This window comes from Xiphophorus hellerii, chromosome 10 (genome assembly GCF_003331165.1).
Source record: "Xiphophorus hellerii strain 12219 chromosome 10, Xiphophorus_hellerii-4.1, whole genome shotgun sequence".
Taxonomy (NCBI): Eukaryota; Metazoa; Chordata; class Actinopteri; order Cyprinodontiformes; family Poeciliidae; genus Xiphophorus; species Xiphophorus hellerii.
The window spans coordinates 21,380,990-21,400,921 of NC_045681.1; the positions used below are offsets into that span (position 1 = coordinate 21,380,990).

At 39.6% G+C, this 19,932-nt stretch overlaps 1 long non-coding RNA gene across 1 annotated transcript; it reads right to left on the bottom strand.

Annotated features, from left to right (window-relative positions):
* Nucleotides 1-4,929: 4,929 nt before the first annotated feature.
* LOC116726794 (uncharacterized) lies at nt 4,930-12,647 on the bottom strand. Its single transcript, XR_004340664.1, has 3 exons — nt 12,638-12,647; nt 12,133-12,136; nt 4,930-5,726 (listed from the first exon to the last, which is right to left on the bottom strand). It is a non-coding gene; the product is annotated as an uncharacterized LOC116726794 (long non-coding RNA).
* Between the last annotated feature and the right edge of the window lie 7,285 nt (nt 12,648-19,932).

A 19,932-nucleotide genomic window follows, 5' to 3' on the forward strand; every position in this document is an offset into this window, starting at 1 on the left:
CTGGGATGTCTTCAATTTTAAGGGACAACCAGTTTTTAATGTCTCTCCATAGTTTAAAAGAAAAAGGACAGGAAAAAAAGAGATGATTAAGGGATTCTTCTGGACATTCACAAAAGGCACAACAGGTTCAATCAAATTTAAATCTTTTGTGCAAAAATTCAGCCACTGGGTAAAAATTGTGAGAGATTTTGAAGTGAGTTTCTTTAACCTTTGGTGAAATCGGCCATTTTACATCCTTGGAGAACGCCTTCTTTATAATAGACAGATTGGCTGTTGTCAAGATACTATTGTTGTAATCATTAAATAATTTATATTTGAAGGCCGTCACAAGCATAACATTATTGCACTTTCTATCAGTCACACTATATTCTCCAATTTTCAATTTGGGTAAAGATGAAATAACATTTGAATATCTTAAGGTGTTTTGGATGAGATGGATCAGAGCTACAGGAATAGCTTTGCATACTTTTAGATATTCATTACAAGTACAGTTCAGATCAAATTTGTTGGTAAAATCTATGATCTAACAAAACACCATTACTATCCATTAAGTCAGTTACAAATAAAATACCTTTTTCATACCAGTCAGTTTTAAAAATAGATATTCTATTTATTAATATTGATCTGTTATTCCACACAATGGATCCATGTGGGGTAAAATTGTGGGTAAATATCATTTTCCAAAAAAGTAAAACTTGCTTGTGAAAATTAGACAGTGCAATATTAATCTTGGTTAATTCAAAATCACATTTAAGCAAGAAATCCAAGCCACCGAGCTTATTAAATATAGATTTAGGGATATGAAACCACATTGAGTTGGAATGAGACAAATAGTTTTTCAGCCAATTTATTCTAAATGAACCAATCAGAGCCTCAAAATCCAAAGCTCTAATTCCTCCTTTATCATAATCTTTAATAAGATGAGATCGTCTTAAATAGTGAGTTTTGTTCCTCCAGATAAATTGAAAGATTATTGAATTGGCTTTCTTAATATTCTTGTCAGAGATAAAAGCAGAATGGCATGGATAAATTAACTTGGACACTCCTTCAGCTTTGGACAGAAGAGTTCGTCCAAAAATAGTCAGATCTCTAGTTAACCAAAGACTCAAGGATCTCTTCATGCCATCCAAGCAACTTCCAATGTTTTCCTCCTCTCTTCTAATAGTATTTTTTGAAATCAGTATTCCCAGATATTTAACTTCAGACTTAACTGTAATGGAAGCAATAGACGTCTCAGAGCTGGAATGGATCGGCAGAAGTTCACATTTATCAATATTGAGAGACAGACCAGATGCGCCGGAAAACATTAAAATAGATTTTAGTGCAATGTCTACCATAGTTTTGTCTCTTAGAAAAATTGTTGTATCATCCGCAAATTGACTTATCTTGAATTGCTTATCAAAAATTTTGATACCGTGCAAATTAGAATTTTTCATAATTAGTAAGGTAAGCATTTGAGTTGTTAATATAAATAATTTAGGTGAAATTGGGCAGCCCTGCCTGATTCCTCTTGACATAGAGAAACTAGGGGTCATACTCGTTCCCAGGGAAACTGAGCTACTTGTATCAGTATACAATAAACTAATTATATTACAAAACCTTTCCCCAAAGCCAAAATATATTAATGTTTTTATTATAAAGCAGTGTTCCAGTGAGTCAAAAGCCTTACAGAAATAAAAGAATAAAGTAAAACTGTCACTATCAATAAAGCTACGATAATCAATCATATCAAAAATCAGTCTAGTGTGATGATGGATATTTCTTCCCTTTAAAAACGCTGATTGGCATTCATTAATAATCGTTCCTAATCCACTGTTTAAGCGATTGGCATAAACAAGAGCTAAAATTTTATAATCTGTACATAAAAGAGTGATGGGTCTCCAATTGTTTAGTGATAAAGGATCTTTGTGGATCTTCAGTGGTAACGGCCAAGTCACAAAGACCACCACTATCACCACCCAATGGAGGGGACTGCTGTCTTAGCCAAAAGGCCGAGAAGCGACAAATGACAGTGAAATACAGCTACTTCCGGTGGGCGCCAGAAGTTAGACCCACAATCGTTTCCCCAGTAAGCCTCGCAGGAATAAGGTGGATAGCCCGGTGTGGCTTTTTTGTGGATTTTTCTTCAACCGCCACGGGGCTCCTTAGCAGAACGTGAGTCATTGAAGAAAGAGCTAATTTTCATTTAGAACAAGCACATGCTGGCAGCAAATTTCTTCACGGAGAAATTTCTTCAAACTTATACCCCCTCATCATGGAAACCACACGAAGAAGTTCATTTGATGCAGCTTTTAAGTTGAGGGCTATCGATCTGGTAGTACAGGAGGGAAATAGAGCCGCTGCATGTAAGCTCTGCGTGAACGAATCCATGGTTGAGCGTTGGAGAATCCATTATCCAGTATCAGAATCCAATAAATCCAGTAGATTTATTAAGGATGCAGCCCCAGGCCCGGATCTACTGGGGTCAAATGAGAGCCTTGCCACCCCAGCTGGCGACTATGAATTCAATAAATAGTTATGGCAAATCAGACGTTAAGCGCATGAATCTCTTTTTCCCGACAACATTGAATGCACCACAATGTAACCTGACACCTACTCCTGAGTAGCAAAGACAGAGCGTGAGGCAGCAGCATTGATATAGGACATTACCTGATTTATCGTGCGCCACGCACGCGCCATTGCTGTCCATTGAGTCAAGAATATCGGTAAAATACCACAATCACTCAAAGAATAATAAGAAGGTTCAATACAAAACAGATGGTTTCTCGAATCAGTACGAGGCTGTTTGTGATCTTAGCTAAAGACCTAGCATTAAGCAAAGCCAGGCAGATGGTTGATGGTGCAGAAACACAAGTTGAAGACGTAACATAGTTCAACCGCCTGAGGTTTCCATTATCCACATTCCTCTTTTGATCCCGAAACCGTCGATGATGGAAAAACTCCACCGCGTCCTTCCGAGAGCAACACATCCCAGGAACAACGGGGCGAATCCAGCGGCGTCCTACGTTCAGGAAACGAGGACACCATCCCAGTCGAGGAGAGCCGCCTCGACGGCAAAGAATTGCCAAATAGGCTTTAATCCTCACCGCCAGTCCTCCACGTTTACCACGTCTTCAACGGAAACGCCATTCCGGAATCAGATGTGGACAACTGAGCAGCTCATTAGGGATGTGTTGTGATTTAAACTCGACGGACCCAAAGCGTGTGAGCACACAAACAGGAAATCAGCCAACACAGAATAATCAGAGTTTACTTTTTTTATTTTTTTTTAGCGCTAGAAAAGAGAGAGACGCTTACCCTCACAGGCTAATTTGTTGTGGAGTGAATATAACCGAAATTATACAGCATCTGCTCAAACACGGAAGACACATTGCTTATATCCTAAAGTCCGCCTCCTGGTCTGCTGATGTGTTACGTCACGAAGGTCCTCCTAGTGGTCAGACGACGAGCTAAAGTTAAGTTTCGTTTCCACAGAAAGTGTCTATATAAAACAAAAGGCTTTTGTGCAGAATCTTTGTGTCCGTAGTTGTGTGTGCGTGCATGTATGGTGCGTGTCTGGAGTAAACGACTCAACAACTCCCCCTTTTGGTCTCCAAGAGACCACACATCTTTGAAAGAACATCACACATTTGGGGAGCAACACATCCTGAGGAAGACATTGCCCACTGTTCGGAAAACATCCCCCGGGCCCATTACGGTGCTTGTTGGTTTCATTTCATTGCATTCATCGGAGGTAAAAACGAACAGGGCGCCCCATTTGGCCCCAAAATGGCGGCGGGTTGACACCACAATGTTCCTCTTACAGGCTGAATAGGAACAGAAAAATATAAGGTAAAAATAAAGTAAAACAAAATGAAATGTTAAACAAAATTGTTAATGTTAATTACTATTAGTAAAATGTGTGATTCGAAAATAATATGTGAATGTTAATAACCCTTTAATGAATAAAGTTAAATGAGTAAAAATAGGTGTTAGGAGTTGACGCCGGCATTTTGATTTTTCAATAATTAGTAAACTGTGAACAAACAATAAAATGTAAATTTAATACAGTGCACGGTTAATACTATGAATGGCGGTAAAATATAAATTGAATACTGCAAAATGAATGACATGTTAGTTAATATGCAAGCTGCAGTAATCCAAAACTCAATGAGAATAAAAACTTTTAATGTTAGGAATAATGCTGACAATTAAAATGTTGAACCAAAGTAGTGTTAAGATCCCTTTTTTGTATTTGAGAGGTGAAATCTCTAAGGTCAAAATGTGAAAGTAGTTAATGGTCATAAAGGGATGCGAGCTTACCCACTGAAAAGAAATGTTTAGTGCACATAATATGAAAGAAACACACTTGAAATATGCAAATCAATGTTTTAGGCAAAAAGTCATTCATAACACAATGTAATGATACTGGCAAAATCTTAAAAAGTCAGCAGGTTAAATTTTCGTAATGAGATCTACAAAGTTATTCAAAACAGTGTCTTCTGGCATCATTTGATGTCAAATCGGTTTCTACATGTGTCGAGATGGCTCAATTTCATCCGGACACACCCAGAAAGGATTACACTCTGGAAAGTTGCAGGTCCACGGTTGTCTTACGTTTCTGAGAAACCATCTGATAGGCAGGGGGCTTTCCATCACTGTCGCTCCCTTTCTTTATAGATGAAGTTATGCACCTTACAGCCAAAGACCTCAGACAAGGAACACAGCAGCAACCGCAGGTGATCAGGAGTGCCAGGAAGGTTGTCACAGAAAGGTTTGATGGTTTCTTTATATTTTCCAAACAGGTCAGTGAACCACTTATCCAAGGGGTTTGAAACTCCAGAGTGCTCATGCATCGTTTTACTAAGGGCCTTAAGTCCTTCTAGCGCCGTGGTCACTGTTAATTTAGTTTGTGCACAAACTTTAGCCAATTTTGTTTTCAAATTTTGATTCATTCGTTCTGCTTTGCCTTGGGATTCCGGGTGATAAACCGTACCGAACTTGTGTTTCAAACCAAGATGAGCTTCCACTGTTTGCAGGTCCTTGTTTCTGAAATGTGTTCCATTGTCTGATCAGATTTTTTCTGGAAAACCGTGCCTGGGGATGTAATGGTTGATTAGACATTTTATGACAGTTTTGCTATCTTCTCTCGCTGCTGGCCACGCTTCAGGCCATCCTGTGAAAGCATCAACACAAACCAGCAAATATTTTTTGCCTTGCACCGTGTTTATCATGTCAGTAAAATCCAACACAACCTCTTTCCCTGGACATGTGAGTGGAGGAAACTGTCCCTGCTGTGGCTTCAAAGTTTTCTTAGGGTTAAACTGTCCACACATTTCACAATTGTTTACAAACTGTTTCACCATGTGGATCATTTGGGGATGCCACCAGTCTTTAAGATTATGCATCATCTGTTTAGTCCCAACATGTCCCACCCCGTGAGCTTCTTGAAGCAGCTCTTGTTTTTTTTCAGGTGGCAGAATTAACCTACCGTCTGGACCCCTCCAGCATCCATTTGTTTCAGTGGCGCCTCGTTGCTTCCACAGGTTTTTCTCTTCAAGTGGCGCCCCCTTTTGGCATCTTACCACCTCATCCATTGGCAAAGTTCCAAATGCACTGTTCCTGCAACATAAGCTCAATCTGTGTACACATTTACCTGTGATCCTTGGGCAAGCTTTAACGCTTCGATCACTGCTTTTATTTCTGCCCTCTGCGCAGATGCTGCCCCTTGTAGTCTCTCTGCTTTCCTTCTCTTCTGTTGCCACAAGTTCTGCACACACGTGTGGTTCTCCTTCTGAAAAACAGTCTGCCATGTTCACGCCTTCGTGTGTGAATGAAATGTTAGGAGCTTCCAGAACTTTAGAAAGTCTTTGTTGTCGCAACGCTGTCATGGTGAAACTTTGTGAGTTTACATATGCCACTACACTGTGTGACGTTAACACCAACAGTGAATGTCCCATGACTATGTGTGCAGTTTTTTGTATCAGTTTGGCTATCCCAGCTGCATGTTGCGTGCAAGGGTGATGCCTGTTTTCCATGTTGTCCATCATTACAGATAAGTACATCAGCACTCTTCTCTCTCCCCCTTTTTTCTGGAACAAAACTCCGTTTACAGCCAGTTTTGTCACAGAAACATCTAGAAAGAACGGCAAAGTGTAGTCAGGGATGGAGAGCTCTGCAGCCGACGCCATGTGCTGTTTGAGAGAGGTAAAAGCTTGTTCGGCCTTAGTGTGCCAAATGAGGAGATTATTCAGATTTCTCATGCCTTGCTTGTTAACCAAGACTCAAAGCGGCTGAGTCAGATCCGTGTAAGACGAAATGTAGCCCCTGCTACATTTGTACTCTTCTTCTGTTCTTGTCGTCTGTTCGTGTGTGGTACTTGGCGGAATAAAGGGGTGCAAAGAAACAAGTTATTTTTACTGACTAACAAACGTAAACTAGCGAAACACAAGATATGTCAAGCGTCTGCATTTAAAGTGCACACGCGTTGAACATGAAGCGTCGGACACGTATTTGATGTGCCGAACGTATTTGTTGTGAATGCACCATTAGAATCTAACTTAAACTCTGACCTCTTTGGGAATCCATTCCTTCTTTTGTCTTTTTCGTCTTCTTCCTGGTATTCTTCCTCCTATTCCTCAGCTGTGGTTCCTCAATGTCCTTGTCCTCCTTCTTCAGATTCCTCTTCCGTAAATCGCCTATTCCTGAGCTGCAAAGTACCAGGCTGGAGCTGTTGGACTCTAATAATGAGAAAAACCCATAGAAACAGCATGAGCATTTTAACAATATTTTCCATAAGAGAAAAACATCCCGACAGAAACATAAGACTTATAGTGACTTGTAAAAACACTTGTCCTCCTTGCTTTTGCACATTTTGTCTCATGACAACCACAAAACTTAGGTTATATTACAGGAATTTCATAAGAAGGACCAATATAAGGTAAAGCATCACTTTGAAGTGCTGAGCATATATTTATAAATGTAGATCTGAAAAGTTGTAGCATGGAACTGTATTCAGCCGCCCTCTCTTTAAAGAACCACTTTTTGCTGCAACTTCAGGTGATAATCTTTTGAAGTTTGTCTCACTCAGTTTTGAATAATCAGATATATTCAATCCTTGCAATAGATTATCAATCTGGTAAGAGAAAATTAACAGAGGTTTCACCAAAGTAGCCAACCTGTGCTGACGTCCACTGAGGATGGGGGCTCTTTGGTTGCGTCCTGCTGCAGGAGTCCCTTATTCTCATTCTCTGCCGGTGTTGGAGATCCCTCTCCTTCTTCTGTTATTTTTCTCCTCAGTCTCCTCACAATCCTCGTCCCGTCCTGGTGGCTTTTGGATGGTCCAAACATCTTAGTAACCCTGGTCCATTTTCGGCGGGTCTCTTTTTTAGCCTTTTTCCTTCTCTTTGGTGTGCTGTCTCCAATGGACTCAGCACACCGTGGCATCGTGCTGCTGCTGTTGATCTCTAAAGTAAGAGATGTTGGGAATAAGTAGTGATCATTTTTTACACGTTTGGTCTGTCAACATAAGCTAATGAACATTAGTGTCATCAAAGCAGCCAACCTATGAGGATGTCCACTGAGGAGGAAGACTCTCTGGTTGGAAGCTGATCCTGGAGTTCTTCCTTCCTGCACTTGGCTGGTGTTGAACCTTCTTCTTTTCCCTTCAATCATCTTCCTCTTCAGCATCCTCCTGGTTTCGATCAGGTCCTGGCAGCTTCTTGAGGTTCCAGGTATCTCAGAGGCCCTGATCCCGTTTCCCGTGGATCTCATCACCAGAATTTCTCCTGTTATTTGGTCTGCAATCCTCAGCAGACTCACCACTTGGTAGCTTCACGCTGCTGCTTCTCTCTAAAGTAAGAGAAATCCGAGGAGAATTTGTGATTTCGTTTTACAGTTTGGTCTGACATTTTGGTCTGTCAACATACAGAAGAGAAAATGAACATTAGTTTCATCAAAGCAGCCAACCTATGATGATGTCCACTGAGGAGGAAGACTCTCTGGTTGGAAGCTGATCCTGGAGTTCTTCCTTCCTGCACTTGGCCGGTGTGGAACCTTCCTCTTTTCCTTCAATCATCTTCCTCTTCAGCATCCTCCTGGTTCTGATCAGGTCCTGGCAGCTTCTTGAAGTTCTGGCAATCTCAGAGCTCCTGATCCCTCTCCTGTGGCTCTCACAGTCCTCACCAGACTCTGTACGTTGTAGCATCATGCTGCCACTTCTGTCTATAGTGAGAAATATTGTGGAAAATTAAGGATTGTTTAGAGTACATGTTTAGTATTTCTGAATCACCTCACATAGTGACATTTGATCAGGGACTTTATTACATAAACTGTTGAACATTTAACTCATTTTCATCCAAATTCATGCTTCTGTAGCATCACTTTGAAGTGCTGAGGATAGGCCTGTCACGATAGCAAATTTTGCTGAGCGATTAATTGTCTCAAAAATTATTGCGATAAACGATAATATTGTTTGAAGACCTTTTTACACTGATTTAATGGAAATGATGTAATAATGTATGCAATTTCTTGCCAAAGATAGATACACTTTATTTTCAAAAGAATATTTAACACTTGAACTGATAAACAAAATAAACAAAACAACCAAAAACAAAAATAAAATGGATTCTCAGTCTCCATTAACAAAAAACTCACTTGGAAAAAAAAAACTAAACATAAAGCCAAAGTGGAAATAAATACTGCATTCAACCAAAAGAGTGCAGATTATTAAGTCTGTATATTATATTGCCCTTCAGTAATAATTAGATTTAAATAGAGAAGATGGGCACATCGACTACCTGATGCCATAGTTCACACTACATGATTTTTTGCTCCTATTTTTCCCCTTACAACAATCTTAAAACGTTGGTCTTTCTAAGATTGTGTGGTGTGTTATGGTAGATCGTCGTTGCCGCTCCGATCTAAATCAGGGATTTTCCCCGACTGGGAGCTTTAACTCAGCATGTTGAATGTGACAGGTAGCCAATCAGAAAGCGCGGATTCTCCTCCGTGTTTTCTGAGGGGAAATTACATCGGGGAATCCCAAACAGCTGACACGACGCAACCCGAAGTCCAGCGGACATTGGAGATGATATGTGGAAACAACATTAATGTTTATTTAACATGCAAAGAATATAGAAATGACAAGAGGAGGAGTTGGAGCGAAATTGCTACCGCAGTTGATAAACCCGGTAACTTTTCAGCTGTTATTCGTTAAGGTGACGTAAATAGGTTCTAATGATTTTCATTCGGTCAGGAGTTTACGCTGACACTAGCCACATGCATTGCAGGTAGATTGTAGTAAAGCATTGATTAATGCCTGGTTTTAAAATTAGTTAGCTGGACTTGTAGCCATTATTTTGTGCCCATTGTTGGACACCACACGGCAGGAACGAACCCGATCGAACCGTTATACCCAGGATTTCTGTCGGCTAATGTGTGATCTCAGGTTTTGAAAATGGGCCGACAATTGGCTGGCAGCTCTAAGATCGTGTGGTCTGAGCTGGGCTTCACACTAAGGAAATGAGGAAGGGAGGAGTCAGTGGAGAGCACCGGAGTTCAGCCTTTTTCATTCAGTGTCATCAACAGAAAGAGAAAAAGGACGGAAGAGACGATAGTGCCGATAATTAAAATGACGTCGATAGTTTTAATTTATCGTACGATTAATCGATTTATCGTTTATCGCGACAGGCCTAGCTGAGCATATATTTATAAATGTAGATCTGAAAAGTTGTAGCATGGAACTGTATTCAGCCGCCCTCTCTTTAAAGAACCACTTTTTGCTGCAACTTCAGGTGATAATCTTTTAAAGTTTGTCTCAATCACTTTTGAATAATCAGATATATTCAAACCTTGCAACAGATTATCAATCTGAAATCTGCTTGGACTCTGACTAGGCAATTATAGGGTCACGTTTTGGAATGATGTGCATTATTTTCAGTCACACACATGTACTCTTCCAATTAGCCTAAAATCACAATTTTGATTTTGACTTAGAAAAACTTTAGGTTGGGGTTCTGCTGGCTTTCTCTGACAGACCTCTGAAGTCTTTATAAAACAACAGTGGGATTTCTGAAAGAAATTTGTTCACATTTGTTACTTAGGACCCCTTTTCCTTTGATCAATTTTCAGGTCGACACCATTTCTGCTTCTATCTATCATTTTGGTTTGTCAACATACAGAAGAGAAAATTAACAGAGGTTTCACCAAAGTAGCCAACCTGTGCTGATGACCACTGAGGATGGGGGCTCTTTGGTTGCGTCCTGCTGCAGGAGTCCCTTATTCTTATTCTCTGCCGGTGTTGGAGATCCCTCTCCTTCTTCGGTTATTTTTCTCCTCAGTCTCCTCACAATCCTCGTCCGGTCCTGGTGGCTTTTGGATGGTCCGAAAATCTTAGCAACCCTGGTCCATTTTCGGCGGGTCTCTTTTTTAATCCTTTTCCCTTTCTTTGTTGTTCTGTCTTCAATATACTCAGCACACTGTGGCATCATGCTGCTGTTGATCTCTAAAGTAAGAGATATTGGGAATAAATAGTGATTATTTTTTACATGTTTGCTCTCTCAACATAAGCCAATGAACATTAGTTCCATTAAAGCAGCCAACCTATGAGAATGTCCACTGAGGAGAAAGACTGTTTGGTTGGAACCTGCTCCTGGAGTTCTTCCTTCATGGCCGCTGTTGAAGATTCATTTTCTTCCATCGTCTTCCTCTTCTGTATCGTTTTGGCTCTGATCAGGTCCTGGCAGCTTTTTGAGGTTCCGGCCACCTCAGAGGTCCTAAACCTTTTTCCATGGCTCTCACAGTCCTCAGCAGACGCTTTATGTTGTAGCATCATGCTGCCGCTTCTCTCTATAGTGAGAAATATTGTGGAAAATTAATGATTGTTTAGAGTACATGTTTAGTATTTCTGAATCACCTCACATACTGATATCTGATCAGGGACTTTATTACATAAACTGTTGAACATTTAACTCATTTTCATCCAAATCCATGCTTCAAAGTTTGTAAAAAAAAAAAAAAGAAAAAAGAGTTAATATCCTCATAGATGTGCAAGTCTAACAGCTAGTCAGACTCTGTTTTAGCTGATTTTAGCTAATAACATCTCAAACTTAAAAAGTTCAGGTCTGTCAAATAACACTATATTAGATAAATTATTTCATTAACCAATGAGACTTTAAGAATAAAGGTGCAGATGGGTAATATTTACTAATACATACTAGAATTGCACAATTGTGAACATGTTCAGCTCTTGTAGTTTTAAATTAGATTTTCTAAAGACCAAACTATATAGCTAAATTTTCTTTCTATTCTAAAGGTGCATTCACAACAAATGCGTTCGGCACATCAAATATGCGTCCAACGCTTCAAGTTCAACGCGTGTTCCTTTTGAATACAGACGCTTGACATATCCTGCGTTTCGCTGGTTTATATTATAAATCTATGTGGAGGCGCATCGGTTGCTCTTGACGTGTCAAATGCTCCAAACGGTTCAAATCAAATCAAGACTCTCTGGTTGGAAGCTGCTCCTGGAGTTCTTCCTCCCTGCACCTGGCCGGTGTTGAACCTTCTTCTTGTCATGGTTTTTGCGAATCTGTTTAACCCACATGCAGAAAACACCATCAGGAGGTCGAAGGAGTACATTCACTTCATTAACTATAGCCGTTACTCTGTGAAAGTTCACATCCTCAGGACAGGAGAAAAAGTACACTAGGAGGCTGGCAGGGGACCAAGCGCCAGGGAGTCGAGTACTAGGGAGTTGCAGCGTGGGAAACGGAGGGTTAACAGTGGAGCTAGGACCAGGGTGGAAGCCGCGGGGAATCACTCCGAACCAGAGGTGGTACTGCATGATCGGACTGGAATCCAGTGTAGGACCACACCTAGGAAGACAGGATACAAGCGTGGATGAGCAGATAACTACCTGAGACTCTGAGGGGCTGGACTTACCACATATGCGGACACTCTGGCATCGAAGGATTGGCCGCCGGCTCTTCTTATGCTCTGCCTGATGAGCAGAGAATACTTGCAGGTGTGCGGAGGAGGCTTGGGGAGGTTCTGGTATATCCAGCTCTCTGATGACATCTACTGAGGAACAGGAGGAAGTAGCAGGTGATAGCAGAGGTACCCAACATCACCCCCACTCTTAACAGCCGCCACCTGGCTGCCCGGAAGACGTAGAGGGTAGTGACGAGTGTGGGGGTCCCAAATAAACAAGCGAGGCACCCACTGGCGGTCCTCAGGACCGTAGCCCTCCCAGTCCACGAGGTACTGCTAACCGTGGCCCCTGCGGCGGGAGTCCAGGATCCTGCGGACCCGGTAGATAGGTTCTCCCTGTTCGTCTAGGGTGGGCGGAGGGGGCTCGGCTGGAGGGCCTTGATAAGTAAGAGTGAAACTCAAACTCATTACCTTTTGTTCTGCTGAAGGCTTGCCTTTTGCGTTTCTTTTCAGATTCTTTATCCATCTTCGTTTTTGGAGATTTCAGTGTAAATGTATTCACTACAAGAGAAAGCAGGTTTAACTCTGAAAGTTACATCTCACTTTATCAGAGATTTCTGATGAACTAAGCTCAAACAGAATGTTGGGTTCTGACACCAACAAATGTTAGCATGGAATGATGATGCCTAGTTACCCTCTGACTTAAACCTAAACAAACCCACAGAACAGAAAAATCCCCCCAAACAAACAAAAATGATATATTTGCTGTTGGTTTACCAGGAAAGAGTTAGAGGAATGAATCCCAACTATTATAGCCACACAAAGCTCTTCATTAGTTTTTATTTGCTTCAAAATCTTAAGAGCTTCAGCTGCTATTTATAGCGTTTTATTGATCAAAAACGATTCAAAGCAGCAACTTAAAGCATTTCCAAATAAAATTTCATTTGACAGGCAGACTTACACCACCGGTGTCCGAACCTTTTGCCATGTGTGCCAAATATGTTCAAAATAAAAGAATGTAATATATTTACATTTACATTCTATATTTAATATTATAATAAAAATACAATATATTTTATGATTTTTTTTTCATTTTACTTCCAACAAAAAAAAAACCCACAATATTTTAATGAAACAAGCACAGTTTTTTTCCCCAGACTATAGAGTGCACCTTCCTATAAGCCGCATCTACAAAGTTTTTTTTTTAAAACTGGAAACGTACATATATAAGCCGCTGATATCTCCACCGCTCTTGGTTTCTCACAAGGACGCAGCAGAAGGCTGCACAGGGGCGGATCTAGAAAAATATCTATGAGGTGGCAAGATTTTTCAGGGATGGCAGCATATGCCACCACATATATATATATATATATATATATATATATATATATATTTTGTGTGTGTGTTGTTGACCACTCATTTCAGGTAATTATGTTACATTAAATGTCAGTAATTTATGTTGTCAGTCATGTTTGCCAGTCTGTCTGTTTGTTTGTTAGCTGTTTGTATGTGTAACCCTTCTCGTTTGTCACGGCACCAGTGTAGCCTTCCTTGCTTGGTTGTTTGTCACCTAGTGCCTAATCTCTCCCAATGTGACTTTGACTGCACGCAAGTGGCCCACCAGCATTCCTCAGAATTCTTTATTTTTCTTTTTTTTTTTTTAGATGTGATTGTATAGTTTAAACAATAAAACAGTTAACAATTCCTCAAAAACAAAACATTCTTATTCCATGAATCAAACCATAAAATAACAGACAACTGCCTAGCAGTTAACAGTTTCAACATTCACAAAACAAATTTTTTTTATATATATTTATTCATAAATTTATACTTTGAACCCACCTAGTGCGATACAAAATGAAACTCTCTCACAATGTGACTTTGACTGCAAGCAAGTGGCACTTACAGCTGAAAAACAAGACACAGTTAGCGTCCTGACCGAGTGGTCAGCCACAAACACCAACTGGCGTAGCTCTCACTCATAGGGTCACATTTTTCCAGCGGAGCCACGAGAAAACCTTACAAATTATATTTCTAAATGTTAAATGAGCTTACAGTATTTCGTTAATTGTTGAACTAGAAAAATATGACCATAAGTTAAAAAAAGTAGTGAAGAGCTGCCTCTCTCGCACCTACCTTCACCAGCATTCCTCAGAATTCTGGTGGGGGAAGCCAGGAGAGCGCCTGAAGGACCCGTTGCATGCAGTCACTCATCACACCACTAGGTGGCTCAAAACAAATACACTGATTAAAAATCTTATTATAAATACATGCTATTAATATTATTTCGGGTAAAATTCACATATACATACATACACAATTTTCTCTCTGTTATATATGACGACATGACATGGCCAGCTTTATTTTCTGTGAACCACCAGAGGGTGATGTTAAGTAATTTAATAATTATTTAATAATTTACTTGATTTACTTGTTACAAAATATTTTTAACTTTTAACCAAACTGCGCAGCACATGTTAAGGTTGCCGAAGTCAGTAGCAGGCTAGCAACAGTTAGGCTAGCATAACTGACCACTGCTCACTTTCTCAATATTTTCTTTAAACTAAAACTTTTAGGTCCTCCCCTGTTAAACCCACGAACCTTGTTACATATCACGGTCAAAGTGTTGAAGTTACAGCAAAACATTGCGTCCTTTTTTCAGATTCTTTGAGTGATTGTGGTATTTTACCGATGTTTATATTCTTGACTCAATGGACAGCAATGGCGGGTGCGTGAATAACCTCATAATTTCTATCCTTTGTACTGAGCATCTTAGCAGGCGGCGTGTCGGTACACAAGTTTTACTAAATAAAACAGCAGAACTACATTATATTAACTTGGTGTGATGTGACTTTGATTTTTCATTTCAATTTAAAAAATAATAAAGTTCATGAAGTGGGCGCAGACAGTGTTTTTTATCATTATGTTTGGGCCAGTAATAAATTTCTATAAGACAAAATATAATAGCTGGGTTTATTTAGTCCATCAGAACCAGAACCTCGAGGTTCTCCGTTGCTGAGTGACGCTGCAAATCAACAGAGAAATGACCTCAGGTGTTGCGCTTCAGACCGTAATACGGATAATCATCCCCCACTGGACTCCAACCGAACCGAATCACACATCAACCTGTTATAGAGAGCATCTTGCCACTGGAAAGTCACGAAAGACGCACTTGTGGAGCTATATCATATATCATGAGGGCTAGAAATAAAGTGGCTAAATCCAGAAAAATCCTGTTCCATCAAGCTAGCAGGTCCGCTATCAGAGCCAAGACGAAATATTCCACAGCAGTCAAACTTTTAAAATCGAGCACATTTCTTAAAGAACACATTACATCTAACAACTGTAAGCAGTTATAATAATATTGTAATCAAATTAAATATTGAAATAGTTTATCTTACCTTGACCGAAGCAGACTCGGAAGCAGAATGTTCCAGAAGCTTCACGCTACCTAGTCAGAATATCATGGCAGTCTGGAGGGTCAGGGGTCAAAGTGCAACAACAGTTAGAGTTGCGGACAGATTATATATGCTGTGAGAAGATATAATACAATGTTTGTCTCACTTTTGGGAAGCCTCTTGCTGATCTTTAGCTTCTTTTGAGAAATTTGTTGGTGTCAAAATTTGTATCGTGGAGAATTTCAAACAGGACCACTCCCAGCTGCCACACTGTTGTGGGTCCAGCAAAATATTTCTTTTGTGTGCGATACTCTGGTGATTCAAGAGCATGGGTCCCTAGAAATGTGTCAGAATTCAGGAGTCAGAAAGAAGAAGAACAGTAAAAAGAATCTTTGTTTTTTCAGAACTGGCAGAAAGAAGCAGGATATCGTACTTGGAAGATGGTAAATTTCCTTCCGTGGTCAAAGCAGCTTAGACCGAAGTCTATGAGATAGGCTTGTAGGCCTTCTGAGCTCCTCTCAATAAGGACATTTTCCAATTTATATCTCTGTGGAAGATGTTTGCATCCTGAAGTTGAATCGTTGCTTCCACCAACTGTTTTAAAATGACCTAAAAGACAAAAATGATTTGAAGCTCATAATTCTGCAATTGATGTTGGACTTCAGTGAAAATACAGTGACTTGTAAAGATTTTTATTTTCATATGGATATTTTCACATTGTCACATTACACCCCACACTTCAATGTTTGTAGAGACATTATGACATGCATTATTTTAAGTTTTACAAAATTGTTTTGCGGAGGGGATTATTGCACTGTATTTCATCTCTCTGATTTGATCACATTCAGTATGAAACAAAATCCCAACTGAAGCAGTAAGTGACAATATTTAAAAAAAAAACTCGAATTTCCATCAGCAGCTTACCTTGGCGTCCTCCTCATGTAGACAACCTCCATTCTCATCAAGGTAGTAGTCATGAGGTCCTGCGAAGGCGTGGGCCTCTCCATCACTATGAGCAGCTCCTCCTCCAGTTCATACCAGTCCAGCAGGGACACGGTGGCTAACTGCCCTGATGAACTGCTACTCAGATCTTCAGTTTCAGCATGATGGCCACCTCCAACGCCATCTCCCTACCGTTCTCATCCTGAAACATCGAAGCAAACAGGAGAAACCCACAATGCATCTGGAATCCAGTAGGACTTAAAGTCAGTCCTAGATGATGTTGCTCACTTACGTTATGTTTGCGGTCCACCTTTTCCTTTGGAATGTGTTTGATAGCCACCTGTACAATAGAAACAAAGCATTGCTCAAACAATGGGAATGTTCAGATTTCTGAAGTTGCTTGACGTTGAGTTTCAGTATTTGAGTATTATGATTGATGTGCGGAATGCATTTGTTGTGAATGCACATTAGAATTGAAAGAAAATGTAGCTATCTAGTTTGGTCTTTCCCAAATCTAATTTAAACTACAAGAACTGAAAATGTTCACAATTGTGCAATTCAAGTATGTATTAGTAAATACATGTACCTTAATTCTTAAGTCTCATTGGTTAATGAAATTTTATCTAATATAGTCTTATTTTACGGATCTGAACTTTTTCAGTTTGAGATGTTATTAGCTAAAATCAGCTAAAACAGAGTCTGACTAGCTGTTAGACTTGCCCTTATGAGGATATTAACTTTTTTTACAAACTTTGACTCCTGGCCACTGTTAGAAGAACTATTACTGATAACTTCACAGAGTCTCATTTTAAGTATTCAAATACACCTACAGGTAATTTATCCACCTCTCGATGTCCAGCAAACACAGATCCATAGCCTCCTTTTCCCAGTAGATGCAGCTCAGTATATTTTCCTGGAATTCAGCTAAACACATGAACGCATCTTTAAATTTCATAAAGCATCAGAATAAACTATTCACTAATGTTACCTTAGATCTAATTATCACCACACCTTAAGTCTCTCTAACAAATGTTTATATACAATTCTATGTGACTTAAACTCTGACCTCTTTGGGAATCCATTTCTTTGTCTCTTCGTTTTATTCCTGGTATTCTTCCTCCTATTCCTCAGCTGTGGTTCCTCAATGTCCTTGTCCTCCTTCTTCAGATTCCTCTTCCGTAAATCGCCTATTCCTGAGCGCAAAGTACCAGGCTGGAGCTGTTGGACTCTAATAATGAGAAGAAAAACCCATAGAAACAGCAATGAGCATTTTAAACAATATTTCCATAAGAGAAAACATCCCGACAGAAACATAAGACTTATAGTGACTTGTAAAAACACTTGCCTCCTTGCTTTTTCACATTTGTCTCATGACAACCACAAAACTAGGTTATTATTACAGGAATTTCATAAGAAGGACCAATATAAGGTAAAGAATCACTTTGAAGTGCTGAGCATATATTTATAAATGTAGATCTGAAAAGTTGTAGCATGGAACTGTATTCAGCCGCCCTCTCTTTAAAGAACCACTTTTTGCTGCAACTTCAGGTGATAATCTTTTGAAGTTTGTCTCAATCAGTTTTGAATAATCAGATATATTCAATCCTTGCAATAGATTATCAATCTGGTAAGAGAAAATTAACAGAGGTTTCACCAAAGTAGCCAACCTGTGCTGACGTCCACTGAGGATGGGGGCTCTTTGGTTGCGTCCTGCTGCAGGAGTCCCTTATTCTCATTCTCTGCCGGTGTTGGAGATCCCTCTCCTTCTTCTGTTATTTTTCTCCTCAGTCTCCTCACAATCCTCGTTCCGTCCTGGTGGCTTTTGGATGGTCCAAACATCTTAGTAACCCTGGTCCATTTTCGGCGGGTCTCTTTTTTAGCCCTTCTCCTTCTCTTCGGTGTGCTGTCTCCAATGGACTCAGCACACCGTGGCATCGTGCTGCTGCTGTTGATCTCTAAAGTAAGAGATGTTGGGAATAAATAGTGATTATTTTTTACATGTTTGCTCTGTCAACAAAAGCCAATGAACATTAGTTTCATCAAAGCAGCCAACCTATGAGGATGTCCACTGAGGAGGAAGACTCTCTGGTTGGAAGCTGATCCTGGAGTTCTTCCTTCCTGCACTTGGCCGGTGTGGAACCTTCCTCTTTTCCTTCAATCATCTTCCTCTTCAGCATCCTCCTGGATTCGATCAGGTCCTGGCAGCTTCTTGAGGTTCCAGGGATCTCAGAGGCCCTGATCCTTTTTCCATGGCTCTCTAAAGAAAGAGAAATATTGTGGAAAATTAAGGATTGTTTAGAGTACATGTTTAGTATTTCTGAATCACCTCACATACTGATATCTGATCAGGGACTTTATTACATAAACTGTTGAACATTTAACTCATTTTCATCCAGATTCATGCTTCTCCAAGAAGCCAACAGAGATTAACACATTTCAATGTTCCTAACCAATGGAAGTTAATAAAACAGAATTTCTGAGCAATAAAAATTCAAACTCTCTTAACTATATATTAAGAGGTTTACAAGACTCTTATTGTTAAGTGTGTAAAATGACTTGTTAGATCCTCTACACTCTAAAACATTTGAGCCACATTTAGTTTTGTCTACTATCTTCTACTCTTTAAATTGCAGCATTAAGTTAAAACTCAATTCAAGATTAGTGAACTTAAAAAGAAGTTTGAATAACTTGTCTCTTGTTAAATCAACTGCATGAACTTTAATTTCTTAATTAAAACCAATAAAATTTTCTTGTTGACTTCAGATGCATTTTCAAGGTACCAGGCGGACTTTCATTTTCAAGTTAAACCACCGTCAAATATTTTACAGTATAATTTTCCAAAAAACTGAAACATAAACCTTGTCTTAATAAGTAAGAGTGAAACTCAAACTCATTACCTTTAGATCTCCTGGAGGCTGGCCTTTTGTGTTCCTGGTCAGATTTATCCATTTTGGTGTAAATTTATTCACAAGAGAAAGCTGGTTTAACTCACAAAGTTACGTCTTACTCTATCAGATTTCTGACGAACTGAGCTCAAACAGAATGTTGGGTTCTGACACCAACCAGTGTGACATCAGGAAGAACATTCCAAACTTTTGGTCACAAATGTTAGCATGGAATGATGATGCCTAGTTACCCTCTGACTTAAACCTAAACAAACCCACAGAACAGAAAAATCCCCCCAAACAAACAAAAATGATATATTTGCTGTTGGTTTACCAGGAAAGAGTTAGAGGAATGAATCCCAACTATTATAGCCACACAAAGCTCTTCATTAGTTTTTATTGCTTCAAAATCTTAAGAGCTTCAGCTGCTATTTATAGCGTTTTATTGATCAAAAACGATTCAAAGCGGCAACTTAAAGCATTTCCAAATAAAATTTCATTTGACAGGCAGACTTGCACCACCGGTGTCCGAACCTTTTGCCATGTGTGCCAAATATGTTCATAATAAAAGAATGCAAATAGGCCAAAGAAATATACTTTTATATTTTATGATTTTTTTTTTTCATTTTTATCTGAACAAAAAAAACAAAACAACACAGAATATTTTAATGAAACAAGCATTGTAAAGTATTTTCCAGACTATAGAGTGCACCTTACTGCAAGCCGCATCTACAAAGTTTTGTTTTTTTTTAAAATCTGGAAACGTACATATAAAAGCCGCACCAGGGCTATAAGCC